General features: G+C 49.6%; 1 long non-coding RNA gene across 6 annotated transcripts; it reads left to right on the top strand.

Moving 5' to 3' along the window:
* Nucleotides 1-3,153: 3,153 nt before the first annotated feature.
* On the top strand, nt 3,154-21,657 carry LOC102446426 (uncharacterized). 6 transcript variants are annotated; one of them, XR_012906064.1, is made up of 5 exons: nt 3,154-3,736; nt 5,112-5,453; nt 9,077-9,899; nt 14,191-14,251; nt 17,611-21,657. It is a non-coding gene; the product is annotated as an uncharacterized LOC102446426 (long non-coding RNA). The 6 variants fall into 6 exon arrangements; XR_012906062.1 differs by lacking the exon at nt 9,077-9,899 and having other exon boundaries at nt 3,162-3,746; nt 5,107-5,453; XR_012906065.1 differs by lacking the exon at nt 9,077-9,899 and having other exon boundaries at nt 3,163-3,732.
* Nucleotides 21,658-22,025: the final 368 nt, after the last annotated feature.

The following is a 22,025-nucleotide window of genomic DNA, read 5'->3' as shown; positions in this document are numbered from 1 at the left end:
CCCCCACACCCCCGCCAGCCATTTCCCCAGCCCATTGACGCATCTCTGGAAGTAGCTGGGGAAAGCCAGTCATGTGCTTGACTACGACACATGTAGGGTTGCCAGATACTTTCACAAAAAATCCCAAACATGGTGGGGGAAAAAAATTAATTGAGCAAAAAAAACCCAGGAGACCAAAGTTGTTGAGCAAAAAAAAATGCGGCAGGGGAAGAATGTCCCCACCGGCCTTCCATCCGAGGAAAACACAAAATACCAGACATTTTACATGTCCAGTATCAGCTAGCAGGAACTGAACAAGGTGCCCAAATTGTCAGTGTAATTTTCCTATTTTAATCCCAAGAAGAAGCTAAAATCCTTCTTGCTCTCCAAAAGTAAACAAGCGCGTTTGCACTAACGAGGCCGCAATTTTTTTCTAATCAACAATTGCCAATTTATCAAATCCATAGACGTGGATAAAAATAGGTTGGTTTTGATAAATCTTGCTCCTCCACACAGTTATGAAATGGTCAAAACAAAAACTATGTGGACTTACTCTTAAAGCAAACATTCTGAATTTTCAATTGGAAAGGACTTGGTTTGGAAATTTAAGCTCATTTAGTTTTTAAAAGAGGGAAGGGGAGGAGGAAAGGTCAAAATCAAAATGAAACATTTCAATGGCTCCAAACTGACTTTGATGGATTGATTTCCGGATCTTGAAAATATGAGATTTAGCTTTTTGATCCCTATTTGAGACAGATTTTTTTTTTGGTCTGAAATCTCAAAAATGTTCGTGGGATGGGAAAAACATTTCCCACTCAGCTCAGGTTTGCACACAGGCCAATTTGGAAAGTCTGCCTCTCCTACCCCACCTCCCTTTCAGGTTTAGACTTCTAACCTGCAGTTGCAACCCTACGGACAAACCTTATGTGTGCACATCAACTACAGAATGAACCTACAGGAAGTCAGAGCCTTGAAGGAGAGAGATGGATCTGGATAAAAAACAGCTAGTGGGGATCCCCCCCCCCCCCCCCATTTCGGAAGAAGGCAGGTTTCTCACTTCTCTACAGGGCTGGATTAAGACATGCTAAGGCCTTAAACTATGTCAAGTTTAAGAGGCCCCATAAAATAATACACCTTTTTTTTGGTGATGCTAACAGAAAGGACAGTGAAAATAAAAATAATCAAGTTTTATATTTGCATGTATACGAGCACACAGGTGAAGCTATAACTAACAACTAGTCATTTTTTGTAGTTAGAGCCCCTCATAATCTGAGGCCCTACAATGTAGTTTACTTAGCATGGGCATAAATCTGGCATTGCTTCTCCAGAGGTTAGAAGAACAGAGGGAAAGACAGCACCTTGCTGCTGCAGTGAAAGACCTTTTCCGTCTTTATGTTGGAACCTGATGTTCGAAAAACCAGATCTGGCTTTTTCTGGGCTTGGTAAAGCCTCTGAGTTACTGAGGAACCCAGAGGGGAAACTGAGGCAGGGTATTGCCGCACCACCCCAGCCACAACGGGGCACAGGGGAGGTGTCTGACCCTGTTATACTTCCAATAAACCATCCTAATGAGAGTTTGAAAGCAGAAACATGAATAATGGAAGGCTATCACCCTAAGTTACAAACCGTTTTTCCTGCGTTCTGCTCTGGGCCCGGTGCAGACTCAGGCTAAATGACCACTAGGGACCAGCAAGTCACCAAATCACTACGTATAATAAAATAGAAAAGCAGCTCTGTGCAGGAGAAGACAGCAGTGTTGCACAGATTTTATCAATAACGTAATGGAATTCCTACAGCCCAGCTAAAATGGTTGCCATGGGCTTTTATGACAGATTTACTATCACTGTAACCTAATGCGTCATAATATGTATCTTCATAGTCATTATTGTTTTACAGTGTTAACTATAAGTCAACCACAACTTTACGACCAAATTTGTAGCATTACTACAATGCTCCGGAAAGACTTGGGGAATTGGAAACAGGAGAACTCATATGCTCTCCTAGAATATTGAAAGAACTCTACACGTCTGTTCTTTCCTTCCCTTTTGGTCATTTCTTGGAGAACAATTTTCGTGGTATGTCTGCTGGCAATTTAGGAAGTATTTTGCTCCGAGTCGGTATTTAGAGCTGGATGAAAAATGGATTTTTTTTCTGGCAGCATTTATCAACTCTTTTTTTTTTTCCAGCTTAAATTGTTCCTCAAAAGTGTCCAATCTTCACCAGTTGGAAAATGAAAACAAAGCGGTAGGATGGGTGGTTAAAAAAGCCACAATCACTAACCACAAAATGTTGGGGTTTGTTCAGGAAAAAAAAATTGGGGGGGGGGGGGAGTCCTTGGAGTGATTCTTTTCTGTGAATAATAAAATCCGTTTTCCAAGAACTTTCAACCAGTTCTTGTACTGAACCAATGCTGTTGTAGAGGCGGTAGGGTATTGATTTTTGGACGAGACACCCCACCCTGCAAGACCACCTGTATGTGCTTCTATGCCACAGCCAATAGAACTCAGAGCTGAAATGAAACATCCCTCAAGGTACACATACACCTCAGACCCCCACCCCCTAGGTCTCCTTCTATCACAATCGCAGCTCTGCCAAGCTACTCCCAGCTACACCTAACATGGTGAATGCAGCTGGAGTGCATGCAGATAAACTCTGGAATTCAGCTCTATGGCACCCAAGACAAGCAACAGCATGTTTCTATAGTTGTTCTACGTGGCTTCTTATGATTACACCCTTCTTCCCCCTCATTGAGCCATTTCCAGTGGCTATTGCTGACTCCAGAGGGCAGAGTTAAGGTTGTTTTGTGCAGGTAGCGTGTACTTCATTGCCTGGTTTTCAAAGGTCTGAAGGTGGCCAACCCCTGGAAGGGGATCAGGTACCACTGGACAACAAGTTTTGGGGGCAGTTAAGAATAATGACCAAAGGGGAACATGGCACAGAAATGCAGGACTGGGAGGAACTTCAAGAGGTCAGTAAGTCCATCCATCAGCTCTGACGTAGGACCAAGTGTCTCTGGATACACCTGCACAGGTACGTCTTCTCAGAAGGAGCTTTGCGGTGTCCTAGAGAGATGTCCCAGGAAGCTGTGTGGCTTTGAGAGACGCTTGGTCCTCTCTCCTGGCTGCCAGGGGGCCAATTCACAAAGTCAGGTCTCTCCAGGCCACCGAGGCAGACCTCCCTCCGAACCAGGGCCAGACTTACCAGGAGGCGAACTGAGGCGGCCGCCTCAGGTGCCAGGCTGTGGGGGGCGCCACGAGGACCCAGAGTGTAGAAAATTGTGCCCGATGCTGGTGCCTATGTAGGTAGCAGAGCAGTGCCATGAGAGGAGCAGAACAGGAAGGAGGCAGAATTGAGACCGTTCCGAGTTTTGGCCCAAGTGAGGGGGCGTCATTTGAGCTCCCCACCTCAGGTGCCGAAATGTTGAGGGCCGGCCCTGCACCGAACAGAGACCAGAGCCCTGCTTGCCTCGTGCTCTGGTGCTGCAGCCAAAGAGAGCAGGCAGGCGAGGTGCAGAGACAACCTGGGCTCCTGTTATGACCATGAGAGATAGCCAGCAGCCTGGGAAATAAGGGGTTAACTATGTCCCTTCCCTAAGCCAGGTAGATTCAGCCAATAGGAATGCAGGTAGGAATTTCAAACCGGGACAAAGGAATTTGGGGGGGTTTCTCTCCTTTGTCCCTGAGCAGTTTGCTCTCCAGCTAGTGAGGGGGTCAGACAGAACGTCTCCCTCCAAGAAGAGACGCTTCACTATCTGTAGGTAGGATAAGGTTAGAGAAATCCGTTCGGTTGTATTGTTTTACGGTTTGGGAGATGGCATCTGCTATCTGTGCATTTAAAAATGGGTTTTGCTCTCCTTTGAAATTAAGTCTTGGCCCATGGGGAGGGGGGTTCCCCCAGGAGTATATTAATTGGTGACTTTTCCCATCTAGTCATTATGCTTGCAACAGGAATATTGTGCTGATAAAAGTTCTTTCTCTTTGCTTTTATTAACCTGGGATTGGTTAATTTTGGTGTCCAGGTTTTTACTCTAGGGCTGAGATTTCCCAAGTGATCTCTCCCCTGATTTTCTTATCATTCCTTGGGTGGTGGCAGCGGATTTTAATCCCCAAAATCTAGGTTTTTAAGATTTTGGGGGAAGTTTTATACCGAGGCCTGGAAAGATCAGGCTTTGGGGGTACTTTGCTGGCTCCCACTTCTGCATTTATCATGCCAGAGTGGGGAAGGAGCCTAAACAGCCACTTTGCTTGTGCGAAGGCTGCCCCCGACTATCCCTGGCCTTCCGGGGGGACCAGCGGAGACCCGACACACCGCCGCATCCCTGTGGGACACATAGCAGCCGTGCACTGCTGCTAACCGGGCAGTACAGGCATCTGCCGCGCTGGTGCCATGGGGCGTACAGAGTAAGGGTGCAGGGCTGAGGGCTACTCTTCCCAAGGGGAGGTTTAATGGGTTAGCAGTCGCAGGAGAACGTGACTGTGGTTTCAGGGGAGTGTTTCTGAGAACGGAGGCTGCATTACGGTACACCGTTCCCCAGCACACACACACACACATGCCAGCCTCTCCCCAGAGTGGGCGCATTTCTACTAGGAAGAGGAATGAAGGAGCCAGTCCTTGGGCAAAAGGGAGAGAAACGTGAATAAAACTCAACCTCCTTTGCACTTCCTCCTGAACTTGCACGCCCCCTTCTTGAAAGCTGCTCTGCTATTCGGAGACTTTGCTCCTTCTTCAGTAAAATGCTGTGCGGCCAACGACCCTGCCTCGGTCATGAGACGGGCGGGGGTTGCGTGTCCCTCTGGTGAGATCGACGGGTTCCTTCTCGTGGGCCCCGGCGAAGGTTAATTCTCCTGGCCTGCAGGAGACACCTGTGGTATCTAGGCCGGGCATCCTTCAAGGAGCACGTTTGCCTCGTGGTTCTGCCCTCTGGAGCTTAGAGGCTAGCACAGCAAAGAAGCAAGGAGGCTGTTTCCCGAAGAGCCGCTGTGTTTCTTTCCCTTTCCCGTCTATTAAAGGCTGGCGGAGAAAGCTCACCGTTGTGAAACTCTCGGGGGCAGGCAGGCTTGAGTGAAGACTTGGCCCTTCTATCTCCCTCATCAGCTGCTAATCCCTTTTCATTGCTTTCTTTCCCAGGCAAGCCTTTTCCATCCCCTTCATATCCTGAGCGCTGAGCCTTCCCTTCCCGGCGCGGCCCCCCGGCCTCTCCTCAGAGCGGGGCCTGCAGTCAACGGGACATTCCAGCGCCATCCGCGGGGAAAGAGGGAGCTTATTGTTGTCTGCGGACGCTCTCTGTCCCTGAGATGGGATGCAGCCAGACACATGCGGCCGAGCCCTCCGAGAGCAGCTCGCACGGCTTCAAGCACTGGCGAACCCAGACATGACCTCTAGCTGGAACATGAGTCACCTCCACAGCTGGAACCAGCCCTCCCGGCACGCGTCGTCCCTGCCTAGCCTGGAGCTCACGGGGCCTGTTTAAGTAGGTAGGTAACAGGATTGCTTTCTCTGGGCGTAGGGGGACAGGAGGAGGAAAAATCACAGAAATGTAGGGTTGGAAGAGACCTCAAGAGGTCAGCTCCTCCAGTCCCTCATCTGCGGCAGGTATAAGAAGCCCGTGTCGGTGCCGTTTCCCACTCTGACACTCCGAATGCAGAAGACGGGGGCCCACAAAGACATTAAATACCTTGCCTCCATAGGCTCTGCTTACAAAAACAATTCCCCAGAGTCACAGATGCACTGGTGTGGAGATCCCCGGCCCCCCAAAAAGCCGCCACCATCAAGTGATTTCTCCCTAACAACCAAGAGGGAACACTTGAATTCAGCGGCAGATTTAGGGCAGGGCGAGCAGGGTGGCTGCCCCGGGCCCCGCGCTTCCCGAGGCCCCGTGCACGCGCTGTGTCACAGAAGGGGCCCCGTGAAATTTCGCTGCCCGCGGCCCCAGAGCACTCTCATCTGCCCCGCTTGAATTCCTTCCCAGGGGTACCCCCGAGCTCTTTTGCTCCAAAAGAGCTTGAAAAAAGTAAGAGAGAAACACACGGGAGTGGCCTGAGGCCGGCTGCGGCAGCTGGTGCCCCAGGCGGAACGCGTGATCGGTGCCCCCACCTGCACAGCCGTCAATGAGCCGTCAATGGGGTGACACCATCAATGAGCCGTCAATGGGGTGGCACCATCATCGGGTGCCCCGGGCGCCCCATGACATCATCACTGGGCGCCGTTGAAGGCGGCGTCCTAGGCGACGGCCGAGTCGGTCTATAGCCATGGACCGCTCCTGGAAACACGCCGCAGTCTCTGGTAGCTGACCGCCCCGTCTTAGGCAGGCAAATACACACACAGAGCCCCTGTTCCTTTCCAGGACACAAGAATCAAATCATCACCTTAAAGAAAGGTGATTTTTTATTAACAAACAAAAGATATGCTTGACACAGCAGACTTGGCTGCTAGGCGTTACAGAGCAACTAAGTAAAACAAATTAAAACACAGAGAATATCTCTGGGAACAATTCTTAGGCTATATCTACACAGCAAAGCTTTTGCTCAAAAACAACTGCTTTTGTGCAAAAACTTGCAGAGTGTCCACACCTCAAGCACGGTTTTTGCCCAAGAAAATGTACAGTGAATCGACAGAACACAGGGAGTTTTGCAGTATAGGTATTCCTCTTTCTATAAGGAATAACTCCTTTTTGCACAAGAGCTCTTGCGCAAAAAGGTGTGTGGGGATGGGAAACAAGGTTTTTGCGCAAAAACAGCCTATTGGAAGACGCACAGGTGCTCTGGTGGCCATTCTGTGAATGGCAATCAGAGCTTTCTTGCGAGACAGCGTCCATGCCGCCTGGACGCTCTCTTGTGCAAAAGCGCATCGTTTTTGCCAAAAGCTTCTTGCGCAACAAGCCTGCAGCATAGACAGAGCCTTAGGGAATGGGGGAAGGACAGCATGGATCCACACTGAGAAGTTTAAACCAAACTAAAGAAAAATACCCTGATCGCGACTAGATCCACTTGCCCCTCTACTCACGATCCGTGCTGATCTGTACTTCAAGGCCCAGTTCACCCAGTTCATGTGCAATATTTCGTATCGGCATGGTAACGCTGAACCCTGCATCTGCTCTCTCCAGCCCTGTTCTTAGAAATCACTCCAAGGAAGAGCAGACCAGGTATCTCGATCCAGTTCAGATTTCAGTGCTGCAGGCACGTTGGTTCTTCTAGCCCCCTGCCAACACCCTTGCTAGCTACCTGCGTTTAACCCCGTCATCACCGGGTGCTGGCCAGCACTCCTCCTAACCATCACAGACTGTCCGGCCGGCCCCGCCCACACTCTGCCCCCAGCCCCGCCCTCCTTCGGCGCATCTTCCACGTGCCGCCAGCCCTTCCAGGGCAGTGGAGGCTTGGGATGGATGCTGCCTGCACTCCAGGGCCAGGAGGGACCCATACCAAGTGCCCTCCACGGACCACCTAGCCTTCCTCTCCCCTGTTTTCCAGCTGGAACCTCCTGGGCTAGGGGAGGGAAGGCCAGGGCCGTGAGCTGCCCACTGTGAGAGGGGTGGCTTGCTTCTACAGTGGGTGGAAGGGTGCTAGTCTCTCCTGGGGACCCGGGTGGCAGTGGAGGGGTCTCAGGCAGAAGGAGCAGGCTGGGTGTCTGCCTCCCCCAGCCTCAGTTTCTCCCGTTGCCCACGAGTATCACGCAGGGTGCGTCTACACAGCAGCGTTATTTCAGAATAGCAGCCGTTCTCCCGAAATAACAATGGGAGCGTCTACACGGGAGGCTTAGTCCGACTTCTGTAAACCTCACGCCACGAGGAACAACGCCTCTTCTGAACCTGCTATTCTGTGGACTGGGTGGGTTTTAGTAAAATCCCCAACTTCAGGAGTCTGGTAATCACGTTCATTTTTGTTTACTCTGTGTCTTTTAGGAGTCTAGTCCAATGGGACTTAGGAACCCAAGTCCCGTAAGTGCTTTCAAAAATGTGGTCCTTTGTGCCTCGGTTTCCCCAGCTATAAAACGAGGATAGTGGCAACGCCCTACTTCACCGCCGTGTTGTGAGGCTAAATGGTTACATCTTTCTTGATGGTGGCAGCAGGGTAACATTGCTTTCTTTCTGAAAACCCAGAGCCTTCACACACAAGCACCAAAGCCCAAGAAGAGACAAAGCAGGCTGCTCTGTAAGGCCCAGAGGAGCAACCCACCCAACATGCTGTAGGCTGGCTCTTTGCAAAACTGACCGATCTCAGACTTCCCTCAGAGTCCCCGAACCTGCAAGTAGGACCAGAAAACCCCTTAGGAATCAAAGGGACAGCTTAGCATTAAAAAATAAAAATAAAAAATCAGTACATCACTGTGCCCAGATACCACGGTGATGGGAGCTGTACAGGTACCAAGACAGACTCCTTTTCTATGTGAAATCTATCTATAAAGCCACGGCCAAAGAGCAGTAGGTGTAGTGGGGATTAGGAGAGGTTCCCCTCCCCCCATCCTTGGGTGATATAGGAGAGTAAATACACACAAATCTAGTCATAAAATGAATGGAGGCTGCATTAAATCACAGGTCATAAACTTCCAGGGGTTTGTGGCTCATTTTGTTGAAGCCATGCAATTTACCGAGGAGAAGCATAATCCACAGCAGCTGCCCCATTGCGACCCCCACCTCCGCCTTCCTTATTCACGGGGGCTGAGGCGAACCCGGCCCTGAAATCTTCAGAACTGAATGAAACATCAAAACTTTTATAGTCCAGAGGCGCTCGCCGGATCCAGGTAGGAATCAGAATGTCAGCAGCGAAGGGTTTGATCTGATCTCAGCGAGGGGGCGGTGTTGGGGATGGAGAGCTGCTCTTTCAAAGGCAGGCCTCCTGCTAGCGCCCAGATCGGCTACCACATAGGACCAACGCTGATGCAGCGGCCATTCCGTGGCCCTGGAGGCAGGGTTACCAGTCTCGGCTGGTGCAGTCGGGGGGTGTTTCACAAGCCAGTAAGTTGGCAAGGTCTCCCAGAGGCCGAGCATGGAGGGGGAAGGATCCGATCTTTTAACAAACACAAATTCCATCAGTATCTCTGATCGGGCCCTTTTGGCCACTGCAGAACAGCCTGGCGTCCTTACATTCCCATCTTTCCCCAGGACAGCCTGTGGTAGTAAAGGGGCGTGGCCTTCCACGGAGAATCCCAGCACGGATGCCCTCTGCTGGCAGAACCGGGGAAGTTTCTGCTGCCTGGCAGGAAGCAGAAGGGCGGAGCCTCTGAAGGGAACAGGAAGTATAAGAGATGGGCCCTGTGGCTCTTTCTGGGCCCAGCCACCAGAGGAGGAAGAACCCTTGAGCAGGAAGACTGCCCCTGTCTCTGGGCGCACGGACAGCAGACTAGGGAGCTCAGACCAGCAGTGAGGCTCAATTACGGTGGGCAGTGACAACCGTGCTGGCAGGACGTTGCTAATTCCCCACTACAGAGCCAGTAACAGAGCCGGAGCAGCAAAGGGGCGTGGTGTTCCACAGAGAGTCCCAGCATCGAAGAGCCTGACCCCTTCAACATGAAGGCCTTGGGGGGCCCCACTGACTACCTACCCACAGGTACCACCCTTGGGACCCACCAGGTAGCTAGGCACCGGACCGCCAATGACTTTCCCTGGGCACTGGGCATTCAGATCATGGGTTTTCCCCAATAGCAGCTCCTGCGTCATGAAAAGAGAACCGTTCCACTTCTTAGCCACGCACAGCAGGAGAGTCAGAGGAAAGGCACCTGTTCCCATCCAACAAGCACGGTCTTCTTGAGCTGCCTCTTGAACTTACAAGGCAAATTTGGAGCTTCTGTGGTCTATTGTCCGTTTGCCCAACCGCCTGGTACACGAGCTGCAGAACGGAAGATGTTTCTGTTGCAACACACAATGAATAGGGCCGTCTAGGTATTCATGCTAAGGACCACCTGCACCGGAGAGGGAATTTGGCATGGTACGTACTGGGAGAGGTGCCACCGATTTACCTTGGAAAACTCGCTCCATCTCTTCCAGAGAGGCAATATATCCTCTCTGTGCTTGCCAATGGGATTGATACAGTATCGGTTAAATGGGGCTGGTCGACTATTTACTGCAGTGTTGTTGGGAGGCTGAATTAATGTTTGCAAAGTGTTCAGATGTCGGTGACTGAAAAAGAAGGTTTAAAACAAAGTGAAAGCAAGTGCAAGTTTTACAATCTAAGATACAGTGGTCTGGTGGGGCCAAGGGTGGGTTAAAGGCTAGTAGTCTACCAGGCCAAGAATGAGGTTAACAGTACTTTTTTCAGGCCCTTGATCTGCTAGGTAGAATCGATATGAAACTCTTTTTGCCCGTTTCCAGGAATCTGTACTGTTGGTGATGAGAGAGCAGTAGGTAAAGGATTCCCCAATAATCACGGTGCTGCCTAACTCCTGGTTTGTATTTGCGAGTGCCAAACTGAAAGAACTCCTGTTCCCAAAGCTTTGCTGCCTGACATTTCCAATTTCCGTTGCTCATCCTTCTCCTGACGTATTTGCCTTCATTTGCTGCTGGCTTGCAGTGCAGGGGCCGGTGAACATCTGGATCTCATGTGTGGAGCTGTCAAGGTCTGGAGAACCGTTGAAGGCTCCTCATCTTCTTCCTTGTCCTCTTCCTCCCCTTCTTCCTTTCATCCTCAGAGAATCCCCAGCTCTACTTCGTTCTCCATCGCCCATTTTTGCTGGTAAACAGGGTGAACCCCCAAAAGGTTTGGAACTTCAGGTGGAATTTTTAGAGGGCCGCACAGAGCTAGTTGGCCAACTCCCACGGAAAGCCAATGGGAGTTGGGCACCTGATTTCGCCCCGTTACAAATGCCAGTGTCAACCGTCTTCAGCAACTAACCTCAATAAACTAGGGCCACAAGCTCTGAAAAGATTTGGGAAGAAAATCCCGCCATGTTGGAAAAGAACGAGTATAAATTGCTGTTGCAGCAGGGAAGTAAATGAAGCTAAGTTGAGTTATACCAGCTGAGAATCTAGGTTTGTGAATCTATGTAGGGGCCAAATCCATCACTGATGTCAGTTAGTTGACTTCAGTGAAGGCATGTGGCAGGTTGCAGCAGCTGGAAATCTGGCTCTTCCAATCATATTATGTTAACTAGGTGCAGGCCTGGCTGATAATCAGGGATACAAATATCCCCTAACATTGCAAAAGTTTGGATCCAGATTCCACATTAGTAACTCAGACCATCTCTACTTCTACATCATTATAAGTTGCTTCAAAATAACACGACTTGATTTCCCCTAAGAGGATAAACAAGCAGAACACGCTCTTTATGATAAAGCCAGCAATAAACTCACGAGGCTAAATAAAATCTCGCCTTTTCATGAGGCGCCGATCGAGAAATGCTTCTACACATGTTGGGTTTTCCCTCTTTCAAAGGATTTCAAAACATTGGGAAAATGCAATAAAAAACCCAGATGCTGCAGTTGTATGGACTAAAGCATAATGAAACAGCTTAAATTAAAATTACTTATGCAACCTTAACTCTGCCCTTATGTGTGCAATTGCCATTATCTTTATTTACATAATTACATGCCTTTTTTTCTCCTTGCACATCCTCTGCTGCATTTAGTGCACAGGTTGTGCTATGCAAAGTGAAAGAGGTAGAGATATTTATGTCATTTATCGCGATAACGTCATGCCCACTAAAAGCACTTGTCCAAGGCTATAGACTAACACTAGTGCTAGCCACATGTAATGTGTGGCACAGGGATCTTGCAGACGTGGGCATCATTTGGGGGCACTTTCTATTCACAGCGACCACATGCCAAATGTGAATTGATAACCAGCTTTATGAAAAGTGTCTCCAAGAAAACAGCCCCATTGGTATGAATGATGGCAAGTTTCTACAGACATATACAAAGATGGAGGGGAAACCCCTCATGTTGTGAAAAATTTAACTAGACTAACTAATGAATGGATAGTTTTTAGGCTAGTCTGTAGCACTAAGGTAACTCCCAGCATTCCTTTCTCTATGAAATTTGCATATGGATTCACATTGGTCTTGATGTCAGGCTACCATTCTGCTAACAGTCCAATCAGAATAGTTCTAGCACAATGCAACATCCATTCTAACCCATTGGTTCACCCAGCACTAGTTTCTACAGACCAGCGGCTCAGCTAGTGTAAGTCATCCTAGGAGGATCAGATCCTACACCAAGGCCAGATCTACACTCAACCCGGAAGATGAGCTTAAGATACGCAATACCAGCTACATAAATAACATAGAGTTGACATACCTAAAGCCAAGTTTGGTGCCATATTCACAGTGGGAGGTTGACAGGAACAAATGCTCCCGTCAGCTTCCTATATTCCTTGTGACCACCGGAGGTGCCCTCAGTGTTCTATTTAGCAGGTCTTAACTAGCCCTGTTAAATCAAACGCCAGAAGATCGATCTCTGGCATGGAAGTATAGACGTGGACGGAGATCAACCGAAACCAGAGTCTATTTGAAGAAGGGCAGTGTCAGGAAGTGCTGTTCCCTCTTGTGCACACCACCATTTATCAAAGCAGATAAGCTACCGCCTGCCCAGCTCTTTAACAAAGCTGTTGTGTGGCTACCTCCAAGAGCAAATCTGTGTCTGGCAATCAAGCAGCAGTGTGAGCCTCCAATATAATTTCCGGCTGCTTATCAGGTCAGGTGAGCCTTGCTAGTTGAATTGTCCACTCGTGAGATGGTTTTGAAATTCTTTCGGAAAAGGATGGCCAGAAGAATTTCAAAACCCGGTGACAAAGGGAGACAGCTGGACTGCAGTTCATTTGCAAATTCAAGGCTATCAGCTTAGGACTGAATAAGGATCTGGGCTAGTTAACACACTACAAAGGCAATTTCCCCTCTCTGGATATTCACATCTCCATGCCCAATGCTGTGAACGAGCTACTTCCGCCCTGATTTGGTGAGCTTCATTAACATAAGTAACTTCTTCCTTATATATACACCCCTGCCTCTGTGATTTCCACTCCACTCCATCTGATGAAGTGGGTTTTACGTAAGAAAGCCTAGGCCCAAATAAATCTGTTAGTCTATAAGGCAACGGTGGGCAAAAGCCATTCGGCGGGCTGAATCCGGCCTGCCTAGGGTTCCGATCCGACCCGCGCGGCTGTTCCAGGCCCTGCCCTCTTGCGCGTTGCCTGGGAGCCGGAGCCATGCGAACCTTTTCAACTGCTTCTAGTTAAAGGGTTTGCACCTTCCCTGCTCCTGTCAGGAGACGCAAGCCCTTTAAATAGGAACAGGTGAAAGGGCTCAGGTGTCCCCAGCTCCCAGGCAACATGAGAGGAGCGAGGCCAGAAGCAGCAAGGCCTTAGACAGAAGGGGCGGGTCTTTTAAATAGCAGGAACTGAAAGGGCTCGCAGCTCCCATCTCCGGCTAAGGTGATGTCCGGGAGCAGCAGGGGAGATGCGAGCCCTTTCAACTCCTGCTATTTAAAAGCCCCGCCCCTTCCATCTAAGGCCCCGCCCCTTCCGTCCAAGGCCCGCGACCACTTCTAAAATTTTGGAAGTGGCTCCCGCTCAAAAATGATTGCTCACCCCTGCTCTAAGGTGCCGCAAGACTTCTTGTTGTTTCCATGTGGACTGGTTTATCTGCGTTAGTTAAACCAACATTTCGAGGATAGTTATGCAGTGCAAGAGGCTCTGCTATGCTTAACCTATCCCAATCTCTGATAGACATTTTGCTAAGTAGTGTGGCTCATGCCACTTCTAAAAGCAAGCATTTAAAATCAGCAACTGGAAACGGCTCAGTCTTATTCAGTAAGTAACTGCTTTCCTTCAGCGGGTTATAAAACTCCCATTTGGAAATGCAATCAGCTTGCTCTCGTTATGCATCATGCCGTTATTTTGAGTGATAACGATAAAAATTGGAGTACCGTTTACTGAACCTTAAAAGATTATGCCGCATAATCCACAAACCTTCCAAAACTAACATTGTTCTAAGAAACGGGCAACTTGTAACACACTTTCTTCCCCTCTGCAAAATTTTACATTCCCTCCATCTCTCCTTCCCCGGTATCAATCAGCAGCAAAGACAAGACAAATGAACTTTTAATCAATAACAGCTACTGTTTCTTGTAGTAGGACTGTTTATGATTTCAAAAGGGGAAAAAAATTAAATCAATCCTGATGTGAACATTTTCCCATTGAAAAAAAACCAAAAACAAATAGGAGGGTTTTTTTTAACTATGTTTTTAAAAGGCTTGAAAGCAAAATTAATTTTAAATTGTTTTTAAAGTATCTTGCCTACAGACGGAGGCACGTCGTAGGACAGAGGAAAGGGGTCCAAAGTCTTCCCAGTAAGTATTTTAGCACAACCATATGATCTGTACATATTTCATGCGTGTTGCCATCTTAGAAATCAAAGCTTATTTAACCACATGTGATGTTATCTTGCCTTTCATGAGATATTTCCACCCTTCACTCACAATAGATGCGACAGAATTTGGAGTGAAACGTCTGGAGTTACTTTAAACAGTCTGCGCTTTCTTAAAACCGGGCAGATGCATTGTGATAATTATTGGGATAAAATTATATACTTCACCTGAGACAGGACAAAAGTGAATTGTGCTGTCCCGGATGTTTTAAACAGGATTTTTGTGCGTTAAGCCACACACACAACATTCATTCTGGTTTGATATACAGAGGCCAAGGTTTCCATATACTGATGGCTGCCATCTTGGTGACATCCCTCACAGCACCTCCTGCCCTCCATGAAACAGCTGTTTGGTGGCGCTCGGGATGCTCTAGGAGGGAGGAAGAGGAAGTGCGCTCCAGAGAGGAGATGGGGGAAGAGGCGGGGTTGGGGTGGGGCATTTGGAAAAGAAGAGGAAAGGGTGCAGGGCAGGTAGACAGGAAGTTGATAGCTATGATGATCGTGATTGGTTCACACCCTCTCTGAATCAGACCCACACCACACCTGTGCTTAGACCTCCGAATGGGACTTCAGCCTACATCGAAATGCTTTGATGAACGGGGATCCTAAGTTAGTGGCTCAAATTCAGAGACACTCAGCTGCTCCCGTTACCATCCGTGAGAATAGTTGGGTGTTCATGGACAGGCTCCGAGTTTAGAGAATTTTGGCTACAAGTTTGATGTACGGGAGAAAGGAAGATTAGGGGACTGGATGCAACTTGCGTTGCTTGTGATTGGTTAGGTTTAAGTTCCTTGGGTCTAGGCTGTTGGAGATCAGAGACAAGCCCAAACGGCCAAGTTTTGAGTCCAGATCCATTCTTCTCCAGACTCGGGGACAGTACCGATGGGGAAGGGTCAACCTAGCTCCCTGTTGAGAAAGGAGCCAACGTGATAAGTTTGGGTCCAGATCCAAACTCTCCCAAAGCCTGAGGGTGGGCAGGTCTCCCTTGAGTCTCCGTCACCCGGAGTTGTTCCCACTGGATGGCAGTTTGGTGCAGCAACACTTCTCACCTGGGTCACCATTCTCAGTCCCACTTCCAGAGGGCAGAAACACACACCACAAAACACCCTCAGAACTGGGCACCACCTGGCTCGCTGGGCGGCCCCCTCAGACGAGAAAGAACTAATGTCTCCCTCACCCCCGGCCACATGTAAAGCCATCGAGGGGTCGGCATGGAGACGCTCCCCTTGCTGGTTCATCGATTGAATTTAAGTATCTGAGGGGCATTCTTGGTAGAAGAGAGGGAATTTCTACCTTCACGGCCTAGCCAACTCTGCCTCTCTTTGGACTGTCAACAGAGCGAATAGAGGTCTCCCATGTTGACCGTCCGGCCCTAAATTCACCACAGAAAGAAAACAGCCCTGAGGGAAGTTGAAACGTTCCAGGCCAGCGCTCAAGGCAGGGGCAGCCTGGCTTGCGGGCTGCAGCGTCAGCTCTTCCGCTCCTCTTTGATGACACCTTAATGGTGATGGTATTGGCATGAGGCTGCATTCCGGGCCCAGCCCCACCTTTCAGGCATAGTCAGCAAAAGGGGAAAAAAGGGGGAGGGAGAGATGTTTTTTCTTTCTTGGTTTTCCTTGTCGGCGTTCTGTTGACAGGCACATCTGCTGAAGTCATCACCCGATTTCGGCTGCCTCTCAGAACCGGAGGGAGAAACGTAACTCTCCCCAGCCTGCGTACACAGATCTGCTGGGCTGCAGAGTCTTGGCTGGAAGTCGTTTCCTGCCAGGCGTCTACCCACGTCCCATCCCAGAGGTCTTTTCCGCCCACTTGTCTGCTTCCCCAAGGCCTTTTTTCAATATTTCAGAGCGCACCTTTGGTGCCTCGATATTTTCAGCGATTTTTTTTTCGGTCAACAGGTTTGAGGTGTGTGGTGTTGTCAGTACCCTTCGCATTAAATACCCATGAGCAAGTCCATCCACGCCAGCTTGCCATTATGTGACGTGCCATGAGAAAACTCGCCATAGTCTAAATCCACGTCTCTCCCAGTGTCCCCTCTCTCTCGCTTTTCTTTCTGTTTAGCTTGCCCCCTCCTAACTCAACAACCTCCCCTACCCCCCCACACACATGCAAAAATTGTGGAATCAACATGACATGGGCTGCTATCATAGAATCATAACACACTAGAACTTGAAGGAACCTCGAGAGGTCATCGAGTCTAGTCCCCTGCCCTCATAGCAGGACCCAGCAGCATCTAGATTGTCCCTGGCAGGTGTCTATCTAACCTGTTCTTAAATATCTCTAGGTATGGAGATTTCACAACCTCCCTAGGCAACTTATTCCAGTGTTTAACCCCCCTGACAATTAGAAAGTTTTTCCCAATGTCCAACCTAAACTTCCCTTGCTGCAGTTTAAGTCCATTGCTTCTTGTCCTATCCAAGAACAATTTTTCTCCCTCCTCCTTGTGACACCCTTTTAGATACTTGAAAGTATCATGCTATCATGTCCCCTCTTGGTCTTCTCCTTTCCAAACTAACCGAGCCCAATTCTTTCAGTCTTCCCTCATAGCTTGCGTTCTCTAGACCTTTCATCATTCTTGTTGCTCTTCTCTGGACCTTCTCCAATTTTTCCCCATCTTTCTTGAAATGCAGTGCCCAGAACTAGATACAAGACTCCAGCTAAGGCCTAACCAGCGCAGAGTAGAGCGGAAGAATGACTTCTCGTGTCTTGCTCATAACACTCCTGTGAATGCATCACATGGGTCAATCCGTTGGGTTGTTCTGCCCCACTCCTCCAAGTCAATCTCGTCTATTTACACTGTCAACTCTTTAGAGCAGGTGCAGTCTGCTACTCCATGGTCACACCGAGTAGCCCTATTTGTGACGTTCTCTATTATACTCAAATGGTCTTTTATCTTGATTCACAGTCAAGGCCATCTTCTGTCTGTGGGAGGGGCCCTGGACACCTCCAAGTGGCTTCGGTCGTTTGTCTGAATTGTTCTGCAGAAATCTGCAAGGGAGGCCGCTGACAGCTCCGGGAGACGTTCGCATTCCTTTGTTACAGAGGAGATATGGAGTCACAGAAAAATTAGTGGCCAGGTCTTCAAAAGTGGTCATGGATTTGGGGGCAGGAGGTTCAGTTTTTGGGATGTTTAGCCTAAGACACCTTCCTTCAGCCGAGGGAGCTAAAATTCAGGCTTCCAAAAAGTCAGGATGGAGGGAAATGTGAGGAAGGCACTAAAAGGTTAACAACATAGTTCTCACGGCACTTGGCAGCTGTGCTAATTATCCGTCTCGTTTTCAGGTATTCCAAGGACAGCCTTCATCTCTGTCGCCATCACCTCCCGACGCCTCGGGACACAATCCCCACGGCTGTTAGGTACATCCAGCAGGGGGAAGGTCCCTCAGCATCTTGTAGGATAAGGCCTCCAGACAACACACCACTTTTTGTTCCTACTTGCCTGACTTTGCATCTGGCTGAACAAAAACGTCTATTGCTCAAATGCACCCAATGTACTGAGCAATCCAGATGAGTGTGTATAACTGGGGTCTCCATGTTTCCCCAATTTTTGCTGCCTACAAAATTTACCAGCAACGCTTTTGTAGTTTCTTCTGGATCGCTAATAAAAATATTGAATAGCATTCAAACACATCCCTTTGGACTCCCGTAAGAAATGCCCTCAGCAAATAACAATTCACCATTTTCAGGGACTATTTGTGATCAGTTAACTTGTCTCTAATGCATTTAGTGGGACTGCATTGATTTTATAGCATAACGCTTAAAAAAAAAATCAGCACATCTACAGTTACCTTACCCACCATGTTTGTAATTCCACCATAAATGATAAAAAGTTTGTTTCACAAGTTCTATTTTCCCAAAAGCCATGCTGACTTTAAGACACACTCATTTTGTAACAGCCTTTCCATGATTTTTCCCATGATTGATGCAAGACTAACCAGCTTATCATGTCTCAGGTCATCCTGTTTCCTCCTTTTCTAAAACGTTCAGTCCAACATGAGCTTTTGTGCATTCTCTTAGAACGCCCAGTGTTCCACGAGGTTCAAAAAAAATCAACATAAATACTTCGTACATCTCCTCGGCCAATTCTTTTAATGCTCTCCTGCACTCACGCCCCTTCCCGGACTCTGCCCCCCCAATCCCCTGCCCCAGCTCATCCAAACTCCCTCTCAGACTCCACATTTTCTCCGGTTTCCCAGCCCCCTACCCATAGCTCCCTTCTGCACCCGACTTCCCTCCTAGATCCTGCACCCCCTCCATAGAAAAGTGTAGTCCATGACCATTTACCAAAATCTTGGAGCAGCCCCCCCCCATCCAAAATTATTGCCCACCCCTGTCCTAGGACACCCACCAGGCTGCAGTGCTTCTCATGTTGGCTTTCATGGTGTGATGAAGACCCAGGGAGAGTGGAAACGGTGCTGATCACCGTCTTGGGGAGCCATAGAGAAGGTCTCCGGCTTGAAAGGGTGTCCAACTTTAACCCATTTCAGAAGCGAGTGGGATGCAGGTGGACTGGATGAGAGACTGGGGTGAGAGGGGAAGGGGCGAGGAAGGGGTTAAACTGGGCGGGGGGAGGAATCCTAGCCTGGGAACTCTTTTGTCCCGACTTGCCATTCACGAGGGAGCAGACAGCAGGTCTTTAGCGTGGCCTGGAATGGATGGCCCAGCCCCACTCCAAATATACTAGAGCATGCCGATTTGCATCCAATTAAGTCCAGTTGCCCATGCTGGCGTGGCCCAGGACAAGAGCTAAATCACAACCATCCGTCACACCTCCTCCTCCTCCCCAGCGCAGGTTCATTAAGGCCTTTCCCCAGCGAAAACAGCCTGCGTTTTAGGCGACTGTTGAAGCTTTTGATATTTTCCACTCTGCGTGTCAAGGGCATTTACAGTTGGCGTCAGACTGTTCTGTCAGTCTGAGGGAAGCACTTTGAAGTGTTTGTGGTATGGGCCACATGTGCAGTCAAGATGTGCCTCTCCGGCTCCCGAGGTCCGTGCTCCGCTCGCATTCCCAGCCTCACGTGACAAGGAACAACACTGCTTAACCCTTTCCCGCTGCGCCGGCCGCCTGCTTGGGGAGAGACGGGGCGGAGCGGATGTAGAGGGAAGCTGGCGGCCGGCTGATGCGTTTCGACAGCCCCGACCTGAAACGTCGGCAACTTGCTGCTCTTCGGAACACGGTTTGGTTACAATTCCATCCCCCTCCCCAGCAGAAGCCAATCGAAGGCAAAGGCATACATGGTTGCCTGGAAACACAGCACAGCTGGTGCACTTGCTGTGGAAAGGACCATTGAGGGGCCCGCAGGATCTGGTGGCCACTTGCAAATGGAGGACCCCAAGCAAGCCCAAATGGCTCAGAGGTCTGAGTCCAAAAGGCCTCCATTCGGTAACACACGTGGCCACTGGCCACTCAGATGGGGGTGTCACATTAGTGCTGCACCCATTGGGGGGTTGCCCCAAAAGTTGGTACAAAGGGGGTCATGTGAGGTGTCAAACGAAAGCTTACTTTCTTCTGATTCTATATATGCTACTCATGTAATTGTGGAATGTCTGTGTGTGGAGTTATAAATATGGACTCTGTGTTGATGCTGAAAAATTCTCTGTCTGAGGCAGAGCAATGGGCCAGGACTGTTTGCCCATGGACATGCTAATGAGCAAAGCTCCAGGGAACAATGGACCTCTGGAGGCCAAAGACACACCTGGCCACTGGCCACGTGACTCCCTCCAGCTTGGAAGAAGCCATGAGGGGATATACATCTGCCATGTGGCCGACACCATCTGGGTGCTCAGCTCAGCTCTTCATCCCAAAGGCAAGAGTGCGGGGATCGAGGAGCTGGAAAGAACTATGGACCCATCCTGACATAGAATGTACACCAAAGACTTTTAAGCCAGAAGTTATAACATCTCTGCTAGAGCCGCCATCGAGAACTGGGAGATTCGATGCACGTAACAACCTTACTCTCAGGCTTTTCTTTTTTGTAGTAATAAACCTTTAGGCTATGTCTAGACTGGCATGATTTTCCGCAAATGCTTTTAACGGAAAAGTTTTTCCGTTAAAAGCATTTGCGGAAAAGAGCGTCTAGATTGGCACGGATGCTTTTCCGCAAAAGCACTTTTTGGGGAAAAGCATCCGTGCCAATCTAGACGCGGTTTTGCGCAAGAAAGTCCCGATCGCCATTTTCGCCATCGGGGCTTTTTTTGCAAAACAATACCACGTTTTCTACACTGGTCCTCTTGCACAAAAGCATTTGCGCAAGAGGGCTTTTGCCCGAACGGGAGACGCACAGTATTTCCACAAGAACACTGACAATCTTACATGAGATCGTCTGTGTTCTTGCAGAAATTCAAGCGGCCAGTGTAGACAGCTGGCAAGTTTTTCTGCAAAAGCAGGTGCTTTTGCGGAAAAGCTTGCCAGTCTAGACTCAGCCTTAGAGTTTAGATGCTAAAGGATTGGCTCAGTGTGATTTGTGGCTAAGATCCAGAGTGTAAATTGACCAGGGATCTATGGCTGGTTTCTTGGAACCAGAGAGAACTTGTTTGGGGAAGGTGAGATTGGGTTCTAAAACCCCTCACTTGTGTATGCGGCCCAGGGCCATCTGGGGCATGGGGAGAGCTGTTATGTCGGAGGGGTTTTGCTTGTGAGGCTTCTGGCTGGCTAGGCAGGCTGCTGAAGTGCTCTGTGGGACTGGTTTGTGGCCTATTTGGGAAGGTCTCCAGTCTGGGGGCTATACAGAGCCCCGAATTTGAGCAATTCGCCCTGAGCGGACGCCCTCCGCGGTGCCCACACCCGGCCCGGTCCGTCCCAGGTGGATCTTCCACGACAACAAAAATGCCAGCAACCTGGGCAAAGGTTGTGTGATGCCAGGAAGCCTTTCCCAATAAGGTGCCCGAAAGCAGCCCCAGAATTCGTGTCTCCTTCTCTGGGCCAGGCCAGCGAGCGGGGGGAACGTGTCCTGATGGCCCTCGGCTGCCTGCAGGGGGCAGGCAAGCCATCCGCAAATGCATGGAGGCGGCATGCGCTAGAATAAATGGGAATAAATCGACCTGTATCGGTTTAGGACTCGTATCCACACCGGGGATGGAAGGGCTCTCGAGAGATGATCGAGTCCAACCCTCTGCATGGTAGCAGGATTAAGAAAATCTCAGTCCTCGCTGACAGCCCCACCTCATGCCAATAAAGCCGAGCGTTGGAGACAGCCGTGCTCTACGCTGCACCTGTAAACACCAGGACCACGGGGCAAACTTTGATTTTTGACTGGTCGGTACAAAGCCCTTTCCCTCGGGGCTGCCTCTCAAACAAGGGCAATACACTCGAACGACGGTGTCCCCACCAAACAAAACTTCCCCGGCCTCCAGCAGCGGGGCGCAGGAGAGGACCCCCCTTTCCTGGCTACTTCTCAAAGACCAGGGCTGCCGATTGGGGGGGGGTGGGGGAGGGTCAGCTGCCCCGGGGAATGGCAATTTAAAAGGGCCTGTGGCTCCCAGCTACTGCAGCAGTGGATGGAGGTCCGAGCCCTTGAAATCACCATCAGAGCCATGGGCCGTGTGAGGCAGGCAGCACTGATGGCCTGGGTCGGGGAGAGTAGCCCTCCAGCCCCGCCCCTTCTGTCAGAGGCCCCACCCCTTTGGGGGAGCCAACCTCCCGATCCGAAGGCCACGATGCCGACCCCTCTAGAGGGCTGCTGGAACATCTGGTCTGG

This window comes from Pelodiscus sinensis, chromosome 9, assembly GCF_049634645.1.
Source record: "Pelodiscus sinensis isolate JC-2024 chromosome 9, ASM4963464v1, whole genome shotgun sequence".
Classification (NCBI taxonomy): Eukaryota; Metazoa; Chordata; order Testudines; family Trionychidae; genus Pelodiscus; species Pelodiscus sinensis.
Note: the sequence above shows the minus strand (reverse complement) of the source record. Positions and strands in the feature narration are given on the sequence as shown.